Source organism: Entelurus aequoreus, linkage group LG05 (genome assembly GCF_033978785.1).
Source record: "Entelurus aequoreus isolate RoL-2023_Sb linkage group LG05, RoL_Eaeq_v1.1, whole genome shotgun sequence".
Taxonomy (NCBI): Eukaryota; Metazoa; Chordata; class Actinopteri; order Syngnathiformes; family Syngnathidae; genus Entelurus; species Entelurus aequoreus.
In genome coordinates this window covers 17,432,556-17,450,236 of record NC_084735.1, presented here as the reverse complement: position 1 = coordinate 17,450,236, position 17,681 = coordinate 17,432,556, and the positions used below count along the sequence as shown (strand labels likewise).

The following is a 17,681-nucleotide window of genomic DNA, read 5'->3' as shown; positions in this document are numbered from 1 at the left end:
CTTTTCTGACATGAACTTCATCAAGAACAAACACAGAACACGCCTCACTGATGCACATCTGCAAGACTCACTCAGAGTTGCAGTGTCAAGTTACACACCAGAGTACAACACACTAGTTAACAGCATGCAATGCCAGGCTTCCCACTAACTGACAAAGAAACAGATAACAGATTTGGTGTCCAGTTCAAAGTGTGACATGATTTAAAAATTTGAGAGTTTACTTTTGTATTTTACATGAGTTATTATTTGTACAAACATGGTGCAAAGTAATTCATGATTTGTTAAAAATGTTAGTGGCTAGCTAGTTAAAATGGGATATTGTGATTTCACAAGACTGTCTTAGAAGTGATCATTTGAAAATGTTCAATTTGAAAAATGTGCACTTAGAGAAAATATAAAAATAAAGTGTTGCATATTGATATTTATCTGTTTCTATATATATTTATTGTGAGAAATCATTAAGATGATCAGTGTTTCTACAAAGATAAATATCATTAATTATTAATAATAACAGAGTTAAAGGTAAATTGAGCAAATTGGCTACTTCTGGCAATTTATTTAAGTGTGTATCTAACTGGTAGCCCTTCGCATTAATCAGTACCCAAGAAGTAGCCCTTGGTTTCAAAAAGGTTGGTGACCCCTGCTATATAATATAGAACATGCAGAAACTGAGTGTACAACTGTAAAAAAAAGTGTCAGATTTGAGCAGTGGTGTGCTGTCAGGGCCAGCAAGGCCTTCTCTGCTGGCCTAGCATAACCAGAAATCATGATCATAATTAAAGATAAAATTATTTTTTTATTTACTTTCACTAAATATCTAAAAGTATTCATATTCTCTTCATGTCATATTATGCTCCTTCCAGCGCTGTTGTTTTTAGGTTATAGATTTTCTTTCCAATCAGAATTCAGCTAGTTTATGTTGCCATGCTGTACCAAGTCTGCCTGAGGCCTTCAGAATCAAAAATGCAGGCATATGTGCACTGTAAGTGAACGGACACAAACATTTGACAGACAGTTGCGATAGCCAATCAGATCAGGAGTTGTTATCAGTAAGGCCTTCTAGCTGGCCTAAGGCAGATTATATAGGGATTTTATGAGCTAGGTAACAAAGAACTCTATTACCCAGCATGCCACAGTAGTGAAGAGCATAGCCCCGTTGAGCCAATACCAACAGCGGGATGGTTTTGATGAGCACGCTGTGGAGTAAACTTTAAGAAGACAGCCAACGCGCCTCGTCTGCATCTTTTATGATTAGACAAGACAACACATGTATTTGCAAGGCCATTTTCAAGAAGGATATTTAAAGAGAAACTACATCTTGTGAGACGATGTCGGCCAACCCCGGAAGCTCGAATGGGTTCTACAAATTGTGAGTTTAGATATTTAATTTCTTAATTTTTTCACGTTTAATATGTTTTTTGCTATTTAAATTTTGACAGTACCACATAAACTATGTTTTAATTTCTGATGCGGGTTTATTGATTATCAAATGCGCCAGAAAATAACCTGTTTTGTACACTGTTGGTGGTGATTCAATGCCCAATGGTCATGTGGTGACATAAATGATGGTATTTTGAGAGATAATCATTGGACACAGGACATCACTGAAGGCCTAGGTGGGAAACGCACGGCCCACCACTGGTTTTGAGTACATATTATTTACGATAAGTTAATTGGTTTAACATACAAAGTGCTAAAGAAATGATGTTGGTTTTGGAATGTGGGAAGAAAAGGGTGTTGGAAAAGTTGGTGATTTGTATAAAAATGGCACACTGCTTACATTTGAAGAACTTACTCAGAAATACCAAATACCTAAAAAAAACATTGTTTTTGAAATATTTGTAACTCAGACTCTTCATATCCTCAAAAGACAGAAATATGAACTCAGAACCTCCTCTTTCTAACTTGGAACATCTTACAATTTCACATTTTAAGGGAAAAGGCCACATTTTATTGTATTACTCAGCTTTGGTATCTTATGATGACAAATATTCTACAGACAAGTTAGAGGCATGGAACTCAGACTTTGGGGAAACTGTGTTGGAAGAGGTTTGGAATAGAGCAAGCCTTAAAACCCAGAAACAAACAATTAACACAAGAATGAGGTTATTACAATACAACTAGTTGATGACTTGCATAACACCTGTAAAGTTCAATAGCTGGTCTCTCGTAATTTCAGACACCTGTACTAAATGTGTAAAAGAACGAGGCACTTTAAAGATATTGGACAGAAGTGGGCCAGATCATGTCCAAAGTTGTCAGAGTAAATGTACCTCAGCAAGCAAAACATTTTGTTTTGGGGATCCAACCGAAAGATTTTGTGTTTATGCAAGTAAATGAACCTTGATCATTATTTTGGGGGAAAAATGATGTACCATCATTAAATCTATGGATAAAGGAAATGGCTAACCATGTCACATTGAAAAAACGTACATTACTCGAGGGAGGACAGAGGACTTTGAAAATATGTGGAAACCTTTGTTATTACAAACGTACATTATGCCTTTTTAAACAGCTCAACAAAAAAGGACTTAAACACCCTTTTAAAGAGAATTTTAAAAAACCTGCAGTGTGTTGGCGTTTTGCCAGATTTTGGATGTGTGTATATATATATATATATATAAATTCACCCATCCATCCATTCATTTTCTACTGCTTGTCCCTTTCGGGGTCGCAGGGGGTGCAGCTGTATTTGGGCGGAAGGCGAGATACACCCTGGACAAGTCGCCAGCTCATCGTGTACAAATATATTTACACCAAATAATTCCAACTTTAGGGAAATTAATTTACCACGGTCAGTGCCGGAACTAATTAATTACAATAAACAAGGGTTTGCTTTAGTACTGACAATACATAAAATCTGTAATACTGAAGCTGTGAACTTCAAAGTGCGTTGTGGCGGAGCACGACTGTACTTATCTTGCTAGTTGCTAGCTTTAGCATTTTGCATATAAAATTAACATTTAGCACTTTACTAATGGTCTACTGAAGCAAGAAATCTCCTCACAATGCATCAATAGGGTTAGCTAGCATTCTAGCTATTAGCATTCTTCATATTTTCGTTTGGTTGGCATGCTGCCCAGATTAGAAACGTTTTTAAAGTAAACGCCCAACTACCACCAAGTTGGCCCATTTATTATTTCCCTGGGAATTTTTTTTTTAGATTTTTGTTTTACTTCTTGTAGTTGTCCCTACACTTTTGTGCCTATTGTGCACTCCATTAAGTTGTTTAAGTCTCCTGCTAACGTCAGAGCATGTCAGTGGTTGTCAAACATTGTAACATTCTATGAGACCAACTATGGAGCAAACTTATTTTATCTCAGAGTGTTTATTTTGTTTAGTGCTGACAAATACTTAATTAAGTTTAATGACACCTGTGCTAAATAATGAGCATCAAGTATGTACATTTATCTGAGCCTGATAAGTCAATAGACAGCATGTAGTGTAAATCATTTATTATATAAGTATTTACGAGTTGACAAAGTACAAACTGCAGAGTGTATGTTTTTAACAAAGTACAGTAAACGTAGTTAGAGTTCAAAGGATGTTGAGGCTAAACGATCGGCCCATGGACTTCCCAATGAGTCTGCATGATCTGTTGGAGCGTGTCAACCAGTGGCGTGCCGTCACTAGAGGCGAGGCATCATGGAAAGAAAAAAAAAAAGTAAAAAGAAAAAAAATTTATTAAATTGTTATATGTATCCAGTGATTATACTAAAGTTATTTTCCATTTAACTTCACCAGTTTTAGATTATTTTTATTTTTATTTTCACATTTGCCGTTCAAATACTGAGAAGAGACGCTGCGGTGATCAGCAGCCAGTTGAGGCACGTCACTGATTTGTGCCTCAACATGGATTGTGCGCAATGACTCGGCTAACTGCTGGCCTGCTGTGCAGTGAGACTGTATTGCTATATGAATTATATTATACATTTCCATAGTTTAGTTAACTGAGGTATATATAATGTACAGTGTATTTTGTCAACAACTGTATGTGTGTAACGTATTTATTGTGCTGAGCGATCATAAAACTGGAGGCTCGTCTCATAACCCCGCCTCCTGGTGCCAAGCACCTCCGCCGCAGAATGCACCGCCCGACGGGAGCGCCGCGGCCACACCAACCAAAGCCCACACCCAAACCCTCCACGTGCAAGACCGAATCCACCCAAAAAAAGTCACTTAACAAGAAGCCAAAAAGTGCAAAAACAACAATGCTCGCGCTGCGCGCCGGAGGAGCCGTGAACAGGGACACAACATTAGGTACACCTGCAGACGGCAGCGCGGATTTCATATTTCATTCATTCACAACTCTTCCAACATGAACACCACTGCTCCCGCACTTATAAGTAAAGGTAAGACCATAATAACGTTTTGTTTAATTAAATGTGCTTTTTTGTGTGCATGCTACAGTTTGTAAGTGTAAAGTTAAAGTAAAGTGGCAATGATTGTCACACACACACTAGGTGTGGTGAAATGTGTCCTCTGCATTTGACCCATCCCTTGATCACCCCCTGGGAGGTGAGGGGAGCAGTGGGCAGCAGCGGCGCCATGCCTGGGAATAATTTTTGGTGATTTAACCCCCAATTCCAACCCTTGATGTTGAGTGCCAAGCAGGGAAGAATGCTGGTATGAGCTTTTAAACATAACCCGTTAACTGCTGCCAATCACATACTCTTTAGGGTTCATATGTTTGTAAATCTGACTGTGATGAAGTCTGTGCCTCACCAGACATGAACCTCACCGCACGCCACTGGTGTCAACGGTCTGTTAGTCTTCTCAGCGGTGCTTTTGGCCAGCTGAACATTCTGAAGCTCCCTGACAACAAACAATACCAGAGTTCCACTGCAGTCCGTCACACAAACGCTCTGATATACAGTAACTACAGGATTTCCTAGGCTTTTTTTTAGATTGATGTGGCCTAAAAAATGTCTGAATTTGAGGCAGCTTATTCACAAAATGGCAGCAAAAGTTGCAATGTTTTTTTCAACACCAATGAACCAACTTGTGATTTTTAATCATTTGTTATACATGTTTTAAGTGTTTCTTGTAAATTTAACCTAAAAAAGTAAAGGGTTGAAAATAAAAATGGAAAAAAATACTGTGTTGACGTTTTACTTACACACAGACTTAAAAAGTAGAGTCATTGCCAAATTCCTGTACTGTTTCAATTTATTAGAACGAATAATATTAATAATTAATTATATTTGCAGAAAGAAACCCCGCATCCTTCCCTATTGTCTATTGTCTGCTCTGTCGTCCACAAGTTGCAGACATTCTCTGTGTATGTTTTACGCTTGAAAAGTGTTTGTCCATCTTTAACATTAATTTATGTTTCAACATATTTAACGTAAAAGCATTTGTGAACTGTTGAGAGCGATCTTTAGCGCTATTTTTTTATTGGTAAATGAGAGACGATGAGGGATTAAATCACACTTCAACATCTCGGTCATGTAAATTTGGTATGTCAGCATTGCATTTAACAATATGATTTTTTTTAACCTGGATAAAAAAAAGGTTCAATAAATATATCAATACATGTAAAGTAGGAAGTAAATGTTTATATAATTACATTTCCCAGAAGGCTAAGTGTTGTAGACAGGAACAGGAAGCCAGGGAGGACGACAATTGTGTCGTTTAAGCACATGTTGTCGTACCTGCTTAGTCTACACAACAAATAAACATTACTTTTAATCAGACAGTTATGTCCGCATTTGAGCACCGCTCAGAAACAAATTATATTGGTGAAAATGTGCCAAAATGTGCGTGGAACTTTTGGGCATTGGAAAAGGTTGTGAGGCTGCGCATAACTTACGCGGATTGGTTGAAAATGTGTCAATTGGCGCGATTACGAAAATTCCTGGAGGGGCTGTATATAGAAGGTCCGTCAAATTACACCCCTTAGTGGCATCAACTATTATATTTGTATTTCATAGAGGCAAATACTTCAAAAAGTATGTTAATAAGAATGTGCTGCAATGACAAATTTTTCTCTGCTAATTTCCTCATATGAACAAAAACATACTTTCGCAAGAGGGCAGGGAATCTTTGGGCACCTCACGATTCGATTACGATTCAGGAGCTACAATTCGATTAAAAATCGTTTATTGATGCAGCTTTAATTTATGTATATTTGTGATGATCCGTTGCCCGGATCATGTTTTGTTTTAGTTTGACTCCCTTGTTCCTGTTTTCAGCACCACTGGATTTGTGTTTCTTAGTTGCCATGGGTGCTGATTATTTCCCCCTGCCTCTGATTAGTGTTCGGGACGCTCACGGGCTCCCGGGCACTAATCAGAGAGATATTTATTCCTGCTTTTCGCCACACTCAGTCTGGCTGTTTTGTTTGCGGTATGCAACAAGTTACGTTGGTATACCTTTTTGATTTTTGTTTCTGTGCTCTGCTTTCCCGCTAGCTTTTTCCTTAGCTTTCCATGCTATCGGCACGCTTTCCTGTACTTTTGTATTTTGACTGATTTATGGCAAATAAATCATTTTCCTACCTGCACACTGCCTCCAGAGTTCCGTCTGGGGAAAGACCAGCGCATTACCGTGCGACCCAATCGTAACAATATTGATGCAGTTTTACATTTATTTTTGTTTCACTAAATAAGCGTTTAGCACTTGCAACTTTAAAAAACTGTGCACTTGTAATAACAAACAGTTACATTAATTCCCACATTTATTAAGTTAATGTAAATGTGTGCAAAACTGGAACATAAGAGCCCTATAACAAAGGAGCTGGTCGGATTAACAATTTTTGACGTTTACTAATCAATTTTTATAATCGCCCATGTACAATTTGCGATGCATCTAAAAATCAATTATTTTCCCCACCTCTACTCCTGAGCCACCAATATTTTTGACTGTATGTTTGCTAGCACAATATGGCATTATTACCACACTGATAGATGAAAATAAGAACACAAGATGATTTATGAACGTTATGTTGGCCCTCCCTTAGTAGTGAAGTCAATTTAGGACAAATCCACAGGTACAGTTTGTCAAATCAACCTTTGTTTGAGTATTTCTTACTTGCAGGTATGCACAAACTTCATTTAAATCAAAATGTATACATATAGATGCAAGTAAATTATCAGGATTAGTCTTAAAAAGCAGAAAGTTATCTGTATCAGCTTGAAAAAAATATATATTGTGCATCCCCAATTATACCTTCAAAAAATTTAGGGAGTACGGTGAAAAATACTGTATTTCCCAGGGTGCTGTCACGGTGCTGCCTGTCGTTGTTTGACATGACCTCAGGATGCAAAGACACTTTAAGTACCGTAGAATGAAAAAACGGACAAGTGCAAAGCACGTAGCAGCAAGGTAACACATGCATAAATGAAACAGACCCTACTGCTGCATACAGGACAAAATGAACCAGTGTTGTAAGGCAGGTGACACCGGTATAAACCCTTCTGATTGGCAATCAGGCACAAGATTAAGATTAAGATTAAAGTACCAATGATTGTCACACACACACTAGATGTGGTGAAATTTGTCCTCTGCATTTGTCCCATCCCCTTGGGGAGCAGTGGGCAGCAGCGGCGCCGCGCCCGGGAATCATTTTGGTGATTTAACCCCCAACACACAAGTGAGCATTCTCATTGTCAATCAGGAACAAGTGAGGAAAATAGTGCTCAGAAGCAGGAGTAAGGTCACTGCAGAACAAACCACAAAACAGGAGGTAGAACAAAAGTAAGAGTGTTAGACAGGAAGAAACACTAAAACAAACGAAAACTTTATCTAAGTATTCAAAATGTAGGGAATTTATGTCTAAGTTCAGTAAATAGTTTGTAAATAGTTTTAGTATTTAAGCCAAAAACATTGTTAATACAATTTTAAGAAATAAAAGGTGGAAATATTAAAATCGTAATTTTATAAAACAAGTGAAAGAAAATATGCATAATATTACCATAAAATTATCAATTCATAACAAAAAAGTTGCAATTGTAGAAGATGAAAATCGGAATATGAGAAGATTTTTTTAATTATTATAGAGAATTACCAGCTAACTGTATTACATTTTTCATGTAAAAGTTAGGTCTGGCAAATAATTAAAAAACTCAATCGCATTGTTCATAGTTAACTCAAAATTAGTCGTGATTTATCGCAGGTAGATATAATTTTTCAATATTAATAAGTGTACCCTTTTCAAGTTTTAACACAATGAACGGACAATTAATTTGCTTTAGTGAACTGTGTTTTCAACATTATGCTTTTTTAAGCAGTTCATCACAAAAAGCATAAAATTGGTAATAAAAGCTAAAAAAAAATAGTAAATCACTCCTCCAAAAAAGTTATTATCGCGTTAACTTTGACAGTCCTAGTAAAAATACATTAAAGTTGTTAGGATCCGCTGCCCGGATCATAGTTTGTTTACGTTTTCAAGTCACATGTGTTTTCAGCACCTTGTGTTTGTTTGTTTCTGTTGCCATGACGGCAGATTGTGCTCAGCTGCCTCTGGTTAGTGTTCGAGACGCTCACCTGTTGTCCGGGCACTAATCAGAGGGCTATTTAGTCTTTGCCCTGGCCTCACTCGGTCTGGCTTCCTAGTTTGTTCCACACAACAGTTGACGACTTTTGTTTCCTGCTCTTTAGCGACTAGTTTTCACACTAGGCTATTTTGGCTTGCTAGCTCCCACGCTAGTCTTTTGTTTCTTCCTTACGTGCTATGAGCACGGTTTTGTTTGTTCAAATATTATTTATTTCTTAAATAAGTAGTTCTTACCTGCAAGCTGTGTCCGAAGCCCGTCTGCATTCCTGGGAGAACAACACCCGCATCACCATGCGACCAGGTCGTCACAAAAGTCGTGCATAAGGCTGAGCAGTTGTATGGTTTGCATTTTTTTCCTTACTACAGTATACCGTATTTTTTGGACTACATGTCGCAGTTTTTTTTCATAATTTGGCCGGGGGTGCGACTTATACTCAGGAGCACCTTATGTGTGAAATTATTAACACATTACCGTAAAATATCAAATAATATTATTTAGCTCATTCACGTAAGAGACTAGACGTATAAGATTTCATCGGATTTAGCAATTAGGAGTGACAGATTGTTTGGTAAACGTATAGCATGTTCTATATGTTATAGTTATTTGAATGACTCTTACCATAATATGTTACGTTAACATACCAGGCACGTTCTCAGTTGGTTATTTATGCGTCATATAACGTACACTTATTTAGCATTTTGTTCACAATTATTTATTTATTTTAAATTGCCTTTCAAATGTCTATACTTGGTGTTGGGTTTTATCAAATAAATTTCCCCCAAAAATGCGACTTATACTCCAGTGCGACTTATATATGTTTTTTTCCTTCTTTATTATGCATTTTCGGCCGGTGCAACTTATACTCCGAAAAATACGGTACTTACAATGTATCGGATCGTGAATATATATTTTCAGCCAGGCAGGCATGATTTGCTGAATGTATTTTTGATATCGTAAAGAACCGCACGTGCAAACAAACAAAGACGGTTGGAGTTGACAAAGCAAGATGTCATAGGTCATAAAAGGTCACCTTGACCAGGCTGACAAACTCCAGCGGGAGCACTTGGGGGATGTCGGGCAGTTTGCCCCGGCGGATTTCATGCCACGCGTCGCCATTGTAGGCCAAAGGCTGCACCCCTGAGGCGCTGATGACGGTGAGAGCGAGGGCAAATATATCTGCCTTGGCCAGATCAGTATAGTCATGGGAGAGATGACAGGTAGTTAGTGAAGCTGACGTGTAGGAGGAGCTTGTTTAAAGGCCACACACCTGTTGGAACACGTTGTTGGCCAGATAGCGACAGTCTCCTTCTTCCACCAGAGAATTGTTGGCTCGTGTCACATGACCAAGATCTCCTGCAAGATGATACATGTAATAAAGTGTAAATAACGTTGAGAAATGTCAGAGCTTTTTAAAAAGTGGTAAGCAGAATACAACCTATTTTGTAGACAGCTTTGCTGATTAGGTTGTCGTCGTCACAGTTGATGATAGACTTGCAACAGATGAAGATGTTGCCTGGACAACCAGCACAACATCATTACTTTTACAACTAATTCCTTTCAAACAACTTTCACAATAAGAGCCTTACTTGGCTTGATGTCCATGTGCACGAGCGACATCGAGTGGATGTGCTTAAGGCCGGGGACGACCTGCAGCAGTAGATCCTTAAGTTCGAGTTCCGTCAGGTGGCGAAGGCGCTTGGCATTGTCGGCGATGACGTCGGACACGCCATTGCAGTACTCGTTCTGGATGAACATGTGGCCGTCCTCGACCCATGCAGAGTAGTAATGCACCACGTGGGGGTGCTGGTGCAGCACGCTGTGGGCGTACACTTCCTGCAACGCTTTCTGTCTGAAGAGGAGGTACTTACATAGATAAATTCTACACTGCAAAGGAAACACCACTTCGTACACTTCCGGAACATATGTTGTGCTGTCGAACGCTGATTTATTGAACACAGTTGTGGGCGTTTATAAAACTTATTTTTTTAACACGGAAGTGCCATTACTAGACTACTTGTTTATTTCCCATTTCTTGTGCATTTCTATTACAACAAAATTGACAACGGAGAGAAAAATTAACTTTCGACTTGCAGGAACTTTTGTGGGGCATCTTTTGCTGAAGAACGCTGATCAGTGGAACTATCTTGCAGTGTTTTTACTCAGTTGTAGTCTTTAAATCATATTTTATATGCAGTTTAATGTTGTTTTTCTATTTTCACAAACTTAATTTCAATATGCTTTGAGAAGTGGACTGACTCTTCTAAACTTATTCACGGAGGAGTATGAAGCCGGACTCGACGCAACGACCTCAGTTGCTTACTATTCTGAGACTTTGTTAGACAAATGTGAAATAAAAGAGGCAGTACACGAGTGGAACAAAGGTAAATGTCATCAAATATTAACTATTTACTTTATTACATGTTGGAAAAGTAGTCAGTGACACTCCATTTGAGTAGTTATTAGCCTCAACTGGAGAGAACAGAAGGCTAATGCTAATAAGCTAACGCTACAGCCGATGTGTTCATGTTGTCGGCCTGATATAGACACTGTCATTTATAATTTACATATCGTTATTTACAGCTGAAATGGACCAAAAGGAATCGCCTGACCCTCATGAATTCATCATTTACTGAGAGGACGACTTTCTGACAGTTGGACATTGTGGACAAAAGCCTGACTTTTATGAACATTTCGATACACTTTTTTTAAATTTTTTAAATCACATCGTTTTGTATATTATTGTTTTGTATATCATTCACTGACTTTTTGGTAAAAGAACTGTGACCTAATATTGTCTGTCTATTTAGATGGTGGTATCAGTGTAGAAATATAGTAAATCACTCCTCCATACTACATCAGCCTGATTTGTATAAACTACCCTGAACTATGAAATGTGGTGGAAACACAAACCACACACTTTTACAGGAACTTACAGTTCGAGGGACTAGAGGTTCCAGGAACCAAAAGTTCCTGAACTTTTAAATAGATTGCGTTCATCTTGTCTTTTCAAATAATTATGTTCAAAAGTCTTGTGTTCAGACAAATCTTTGTTTGTATTGGAAAGTTTTTTTTACCTGCTGACAGTTTCAGCACTTCAGCCTTCGTCAGAGCTGTCATAGCTTCCTGGTGTGACGTGTCTAAAAACAACTGAACGGGTCAGGAAAACTTTCAAAATAAAATTTCCTGACCCGGCCATATCTGTTATCTGCCCTGGCATCACCGATGAAGAACGGCGTCCCAGGTGTGCGAGAGCATGTAAGCCACCTCATCAATGTTCATGGTGACGGTCCCTCGCTTTGATGACGGCTGAAGTGTCAGCCGAAACTGTCAGCAGGTAAGAAACCTTTCTTACACAAAAACAGATTTGTCTGAACTCAAAAATTTTGAACACAATTCCTGAACTTTTGATGAAAAAGAGCCTTATCTTGCAGTGTTTTTACTCAGCCGTAGTCTTTAAACTTCAGTTTGTAGTATGCAGGTTAAGTGTTAGCAGACTTACTTCTCCACTGCTCCGGTGAGAGGCTTCTTGGAGTGCTTGATGGCGTAGATGCATCCGTCTTGTCTCTTTACACAATTGAACACTGTGCCAAACTGGCCACAGCCGATCTCTTCCAGCTCCAGGAACTCTGAGTCGTAGCGAGATGCCATCATGTTGCTCTGCATCATGGTAATGCTCTGAAGGAGAGGAAAGAGAAAGATGAACTCACACTGAGACTTAAGACAATGCCCAACGACAGATGACGGATGAATAAAATTTGGATAATTACCTTGGATGCTGGCATAATTTCCTTGTGTTCCTTAGCGTCACCTGTCTCTATGTATTCACCACTGGAACTGTAAGGATAACAAGGGGTGCATGTTTAGCCTTTTGTCCCATGCTTTTAGTGACAATAGATTGTGTGCAAAGTGTTGTGTAATTAAGTGCTTTAATGGTGTTGACGCTGACGCAGAGCAAAGACTAAAAGCGATGACGTACACGTTCCAGTGCACTCGTTTCCCGTTGCTGCGCTGCTGCGTGGCCGACTGGATGAGCAGGGAGTCGGGGGAGAAGGGGTTAAAGTTGACCAGAGGCGTTGGATGTGTCCCGGTGATGCCGTCTCTGAAGGACATTGTTGCAGACTTCACATCATTGAAGATGTAACCCCTCATGCTGGACGAGGTCCTCTTGGGGGACTGAAGGCTCTGAGAAAAACACACTCAAGGTTTAGTTTAGTCTGTCATCAATTGCATGTGCATAATACAAAAATGTACTTTTTGCTGCATGTTTGCTATGAATATATATTTATATATACTGCCTGGTAAAAAATATGGTTGTCCATTGTAATTTTCGGTTGGACATTTGCCTTTAGCTTTGATTATGGCACACAATATGGCCTTGGCATTATTTCAACATTTATTACTTTTTACGGAGTTGCATTCATTTTTGGCCAAAATTGTCATGGCAGTGAGAGGGGGCCCACAATACCCCCTCAGGCCCACCTTAAGTTAAGATCGTGTATTGATGATGGGAGGTTTGGACGACAGCACAAAGTGTCCCCATTGTCCTTGCACTTTAATATTACATCAGACAGTTCTTAAACTCATATTATAAGTTTCAGATGCTATCTCATGCTTGATATCTCTCACACACAAAAGCAGGCTTAGAGCGGCAACTAACACTTGGCAGTCATGTTGCCATGATACAACATAGTACCGGTACATTCAATGATAGTTAACATGAGAAGCTAAATATTGCTAAATCGCTATCATTAGCTGACCACACACAAAGCTAATACACGTATGTAAGTGTTACGTGTAGGGATGTCATGGTATGAAAATTTCTTATCACGATTATTGTGACCAAAATTATCACGGTTATCATTATTATCGCGGTATTTTTAAATGTGCTCAAAATGTTCTATAAGTACTTATACTGAAATATTTCAACCAAGTTTTATACAAAAAGCACAAACACATTGAAAATGATTTCCTTTGTAGAAGAAACATTATTCTAGATAAAACACTGTTTCATGGACCTCAAGTAGAAATTGAATGTGCACATGAAAGCCACACAAACATTATAAACAAAGTAATATGGTAGAAAAAAATCAATAAATAAAATAAATGTGAACCTTGTGCAAAATAGCACTTTATGGACATAAGAGATAGAAATAAAATAAAAACAAATGTAAATATTTTGCAAGGTGGCATCTAACTGCCCTTTTTGTCTATATAGACAAAAGTGTTCACATATGAGATCTTGTCTTACACATGGGGATGCACAATTATGGCCAAAATAATAATTAAAATTATTTTTTATCAATATTGAAATCATGATTATTCATTATGTTAGGTAAAGCAGTGTTGGGGTGTGAACGCAACGCAATCATGTAATTCGTAATGTCTAAAAAAAGGCTATAGATAAACGTTATCCATATATTTAAAGGCAAAGATTTGTTTTGGTTTTCATTAATAGTTATGCATCCAAGCGTCATCTTTTTCTCATTACATGATGCCTTTATCTTTATTTTTACATTTCGATAGTGAGGGGTATTTTTTTTGTTGTTGTGTGCATTGACATGTACTAATATGTATATGTACATGCTGTATTGGGACAGATCCAGTAAGAGATTGAGCAGAAATATGCCGTGTAGGAATTAACGATACACCATAAAACATTAACAACATGCTATGTCACAAGAAATGTTTTTAAAATACTACCTCTATGAAAAGAAAAAACACAAGTGATGTAAAAAAAAACCTTGTTTTTTACTTTTTGATATCAAAATAAAACACAAAAAAGTTTGGCTAATGAAACTAAAGTCTAATAAACAAGCTTTGTTCTTTTCTAACAACACCAACAGTTTGGCCAACAAAAATGAACAGGAGTGATACCTCCCTCCCTATGGGTTAGGAATGCGATGGCACTTCAAGTTCATATGTGAGTCAAGACAGGTGGCCAAATACTTTTGGCAATATAGTGTATATCTACGCTACTAACAAAAAGTAAGGACTATTGGGCTTAAAGGGTGAAATGTTAGGATATAATGGACCTTTTCTTAACTTTGAATGCACATGTCAAACTGTTTTACTTTCCATATTCTTGCATAATTTTACAAGATCTGATTGGATAACCTCTGTATATATATAATATAAATAAAATAAAAACATAATATAATTGGCAACACTAAATTGGCCCTAGTGTGTGAATGTGAGTGTGAATGTTGTCTGTTTATCTGTGTTGACCCTGTGATGAGGTGGCGACTTGTCCAGGGTGTACACCGCCTTCCGCCCGAATGCAGATGAGATAGGCTCCAGCACCCCCCGCGACCCCAAAAGGGACAAGCGGTAGAAAATGGATGGATGGATAATATAATGTAATATAAAGACAATATAACATACATCCATAAATGTGGATACATATGCAAAAGTGCAATATATTTATCTGTACAGTAATCTATGTATTTATATCTGCACCTTATTGCTCCTTTATCCTGCACTACAACGAGCTAATGCAACGAAATTTCGTTCTTATCTGTACTGTAAAGTTCAAATTTGAATGACAATAAAAGGAAGTCTAAGTCTAAGTAACTTACCCCGCCTCCTCTCCCATAGCAGCTAAAACAGCTGCAATTTGTTACAATATAACATGTCCCTCCACTCTACAAGACAAAATAAGATATGACTGAATCTACTTTTCACACCTTTCCATAGGCGCCGATCCTGTGGGTGCTCGGGCCACAGACAATGCCGAGCACCCACATGGGATTGATGGCAACTTTCAATCTATAAAATTATTTTTCAATAGATCAATCTTTTTGTCGTTAATTTTGTGGCGAGTTAGGTCCGTTTCCCGTAATAAGACAGTCACAAATAATATAGTCTATAATTAAAAAGCCTATCCAAGATTTCATTGTGCCCGAAAATGACCTAATGCCATAGTCATCTTGACATTGAATACACTGCACAAAAGAGGATGAAGTGCATATTTAGTCAACAGCCATACATGTCACACTAAGGGTGGCAGTATAAACAACGCCAATACTGTCATAAAAATGTGCCATATAGTGAAAACACACTAAACAACAACGACAAACACATTTTGGAAGAATATTTGCACCGCAACACAACATAAACACTACAGAACAAATTCCCAGAATTCCCTGCAGCACCAACTCTTCCGGGACGCTACAATATAAACAAACGGCATTGGTGGATCTACACCATCCATTACATCCACTGTAATGATACCACGTACAATAGTGTATCTAGTCGATACTACTATGGTTACATCAATATTTTTTAACATCACAAAATCTTCTTTCGTTTTTTTTAAATGTATACTATGTTTATAAAATCAGGAAATATGTCCCTGAACACATGAGGACTTTGAATATGACCAATGTATGATCCTGTAACTACTTGGTATTGGATTGATACCCAAATTTGTGGTATCATCCAAAACTAATGTAGAGTATCAAACAACAGAAAAATAAGAGATTATTACATTTTAACAGAAGTGTAGATAGAACATGTTAAAAGAGAAAGTAAGCAGATATTAACAGTAAATGAACAAGTAGATTAATTATTCATTTTCTACCACTCCTCCTTAATAATGTTGACAAAATAATAGAATGACAAATGACACAATATGTTACTGCATATGTCAGCAGACTAATTAGGAGTCTTTGTTTGTTTACTTACTACTAAAAAACAAGATTGTCTTGTATGTTCACTATTTTATTTAAGGACAAAATTGCAATAAGAAACATATGTTTAATGTTCCGTAAGATTTTTTTGTTAAAATAAAACCAATAGTGACATTTTTTGGAGTACCCTTTAAATTTAGAAAAGTACCAAAATACTTTTGGTACCGGTACCAAAATATTTGTATCGGGACAACAGTAATACACACACACCGAGCACCCACTGGCAGAAATGTAAATCGGCGCTTATGCACCTTTCATCTGCTTTTTATTCATTGACAAAATAGTTAATGTCGTCATGCTTTTGATCAACGTGCGTTTGTTTTGAAAATGTGCGACAATAACAGTACTTTATAGAGGTGTAAAATGGGCCACGATGTTGCTAAATGACACAGCAAACTTGTTTATGGTCAAACTTTGCAATATTAAAACAAGATTAATAAATCAGTCAGTAGGCTATATGTTCGTGATTACTGACCTTTGGTTTGTGTGGCGTGTTCAAACGTTGCAGTTTACTCTGGGTTTTATGCGGAGGTGTTTCGGGGCAGGCGGGGATGGGAGCGCTGGATCTGTCTGACCGCTCCGGTGAAGCCGGGTGTAACCGTGGACCTTTCCTTCGGGAGGGCGTGCAGGTGGAGAAGAGAGCCGAGTTCGGGGACATCAATTGGGACGGGGAACTGAAGCTCTCCTCGCCCCACTGTCCATCCTTGTCGTCCTCACCGTAGCGCTTCTTGGGATCCAGCAGTTGTTCGAAGGCGCTGGTGTCCATCAGCTGCGGGGCGTCCATTACTGTCAAGTTGTCAAAGTTTAACTTCTTGCAGAACGACTGAGAGTCTTTCCAACGGCGGCTGTGACTCGACATGCTAGCTTGTAAGTCTCCAACTTCGTCGTCGAAAAACTTTTTTTTCCCCCCGTAAACATACAAAAGTCCACGTTTAGTACAGAAAGAGTGTTTTTGAGTGCCAAAACGACAAAAAGTACAGTGAAATGTCTGAGCTGTGTCAGATAGTCCAACCCGAGTTGTCGAATGCTAACGCGCCACTCTTCTTCTTCTCCTGTTATTGGCGGGTGGCAAAGGCGAGGGATGAGAGATGTGGCGTTCGCAAACGAGTCGAACCGAGTCGCACGAGTCATACGAGTCGAGTCAAACGAGTCGAACCGAGTCGAGTCGAATTGTTGCCAATTCTTCAGTAAGGAAAGTAGCTATTTTTATTTTTATTAATGGATAGGTTGATTGGCAACACTAAATTGGCCCTAGTGTGTGAATGTGAGTGTGAATGTCGTCGGTCTATCTGTGTTGGCCCTGCGATGAGGTGGCGACTTATCCAGGGTGTACACCGCCTTCCGCCCGAATGCATCTGAGATAGGCTCCAGCACCCCGAACCCGAAAAAGGAAAAGCGGTAGAAAATGGATGGATGGACGGATATTTATTTATTTATTTTTTTGACGAGTCATCACTTTATTAACAACATTTGATTGATCTCGTCAATCAAACAA

General features: G+C 38.4%; 1 pseudogene; it reads right to left on the bottom strand.

Moving 5' to 3' along the window:
- Positions 1 to 9,507: 9,507 nt before the first annotated feature.
- LOC133649922 (wee1-like protein kinase 1-B) lies at positions 9,508 to 16,989 on the bottom strand (annotated as a pseudogene).
- Between the last annotated feature and the right edge of the window lie 692 nt (positions 16,990 to 17,681).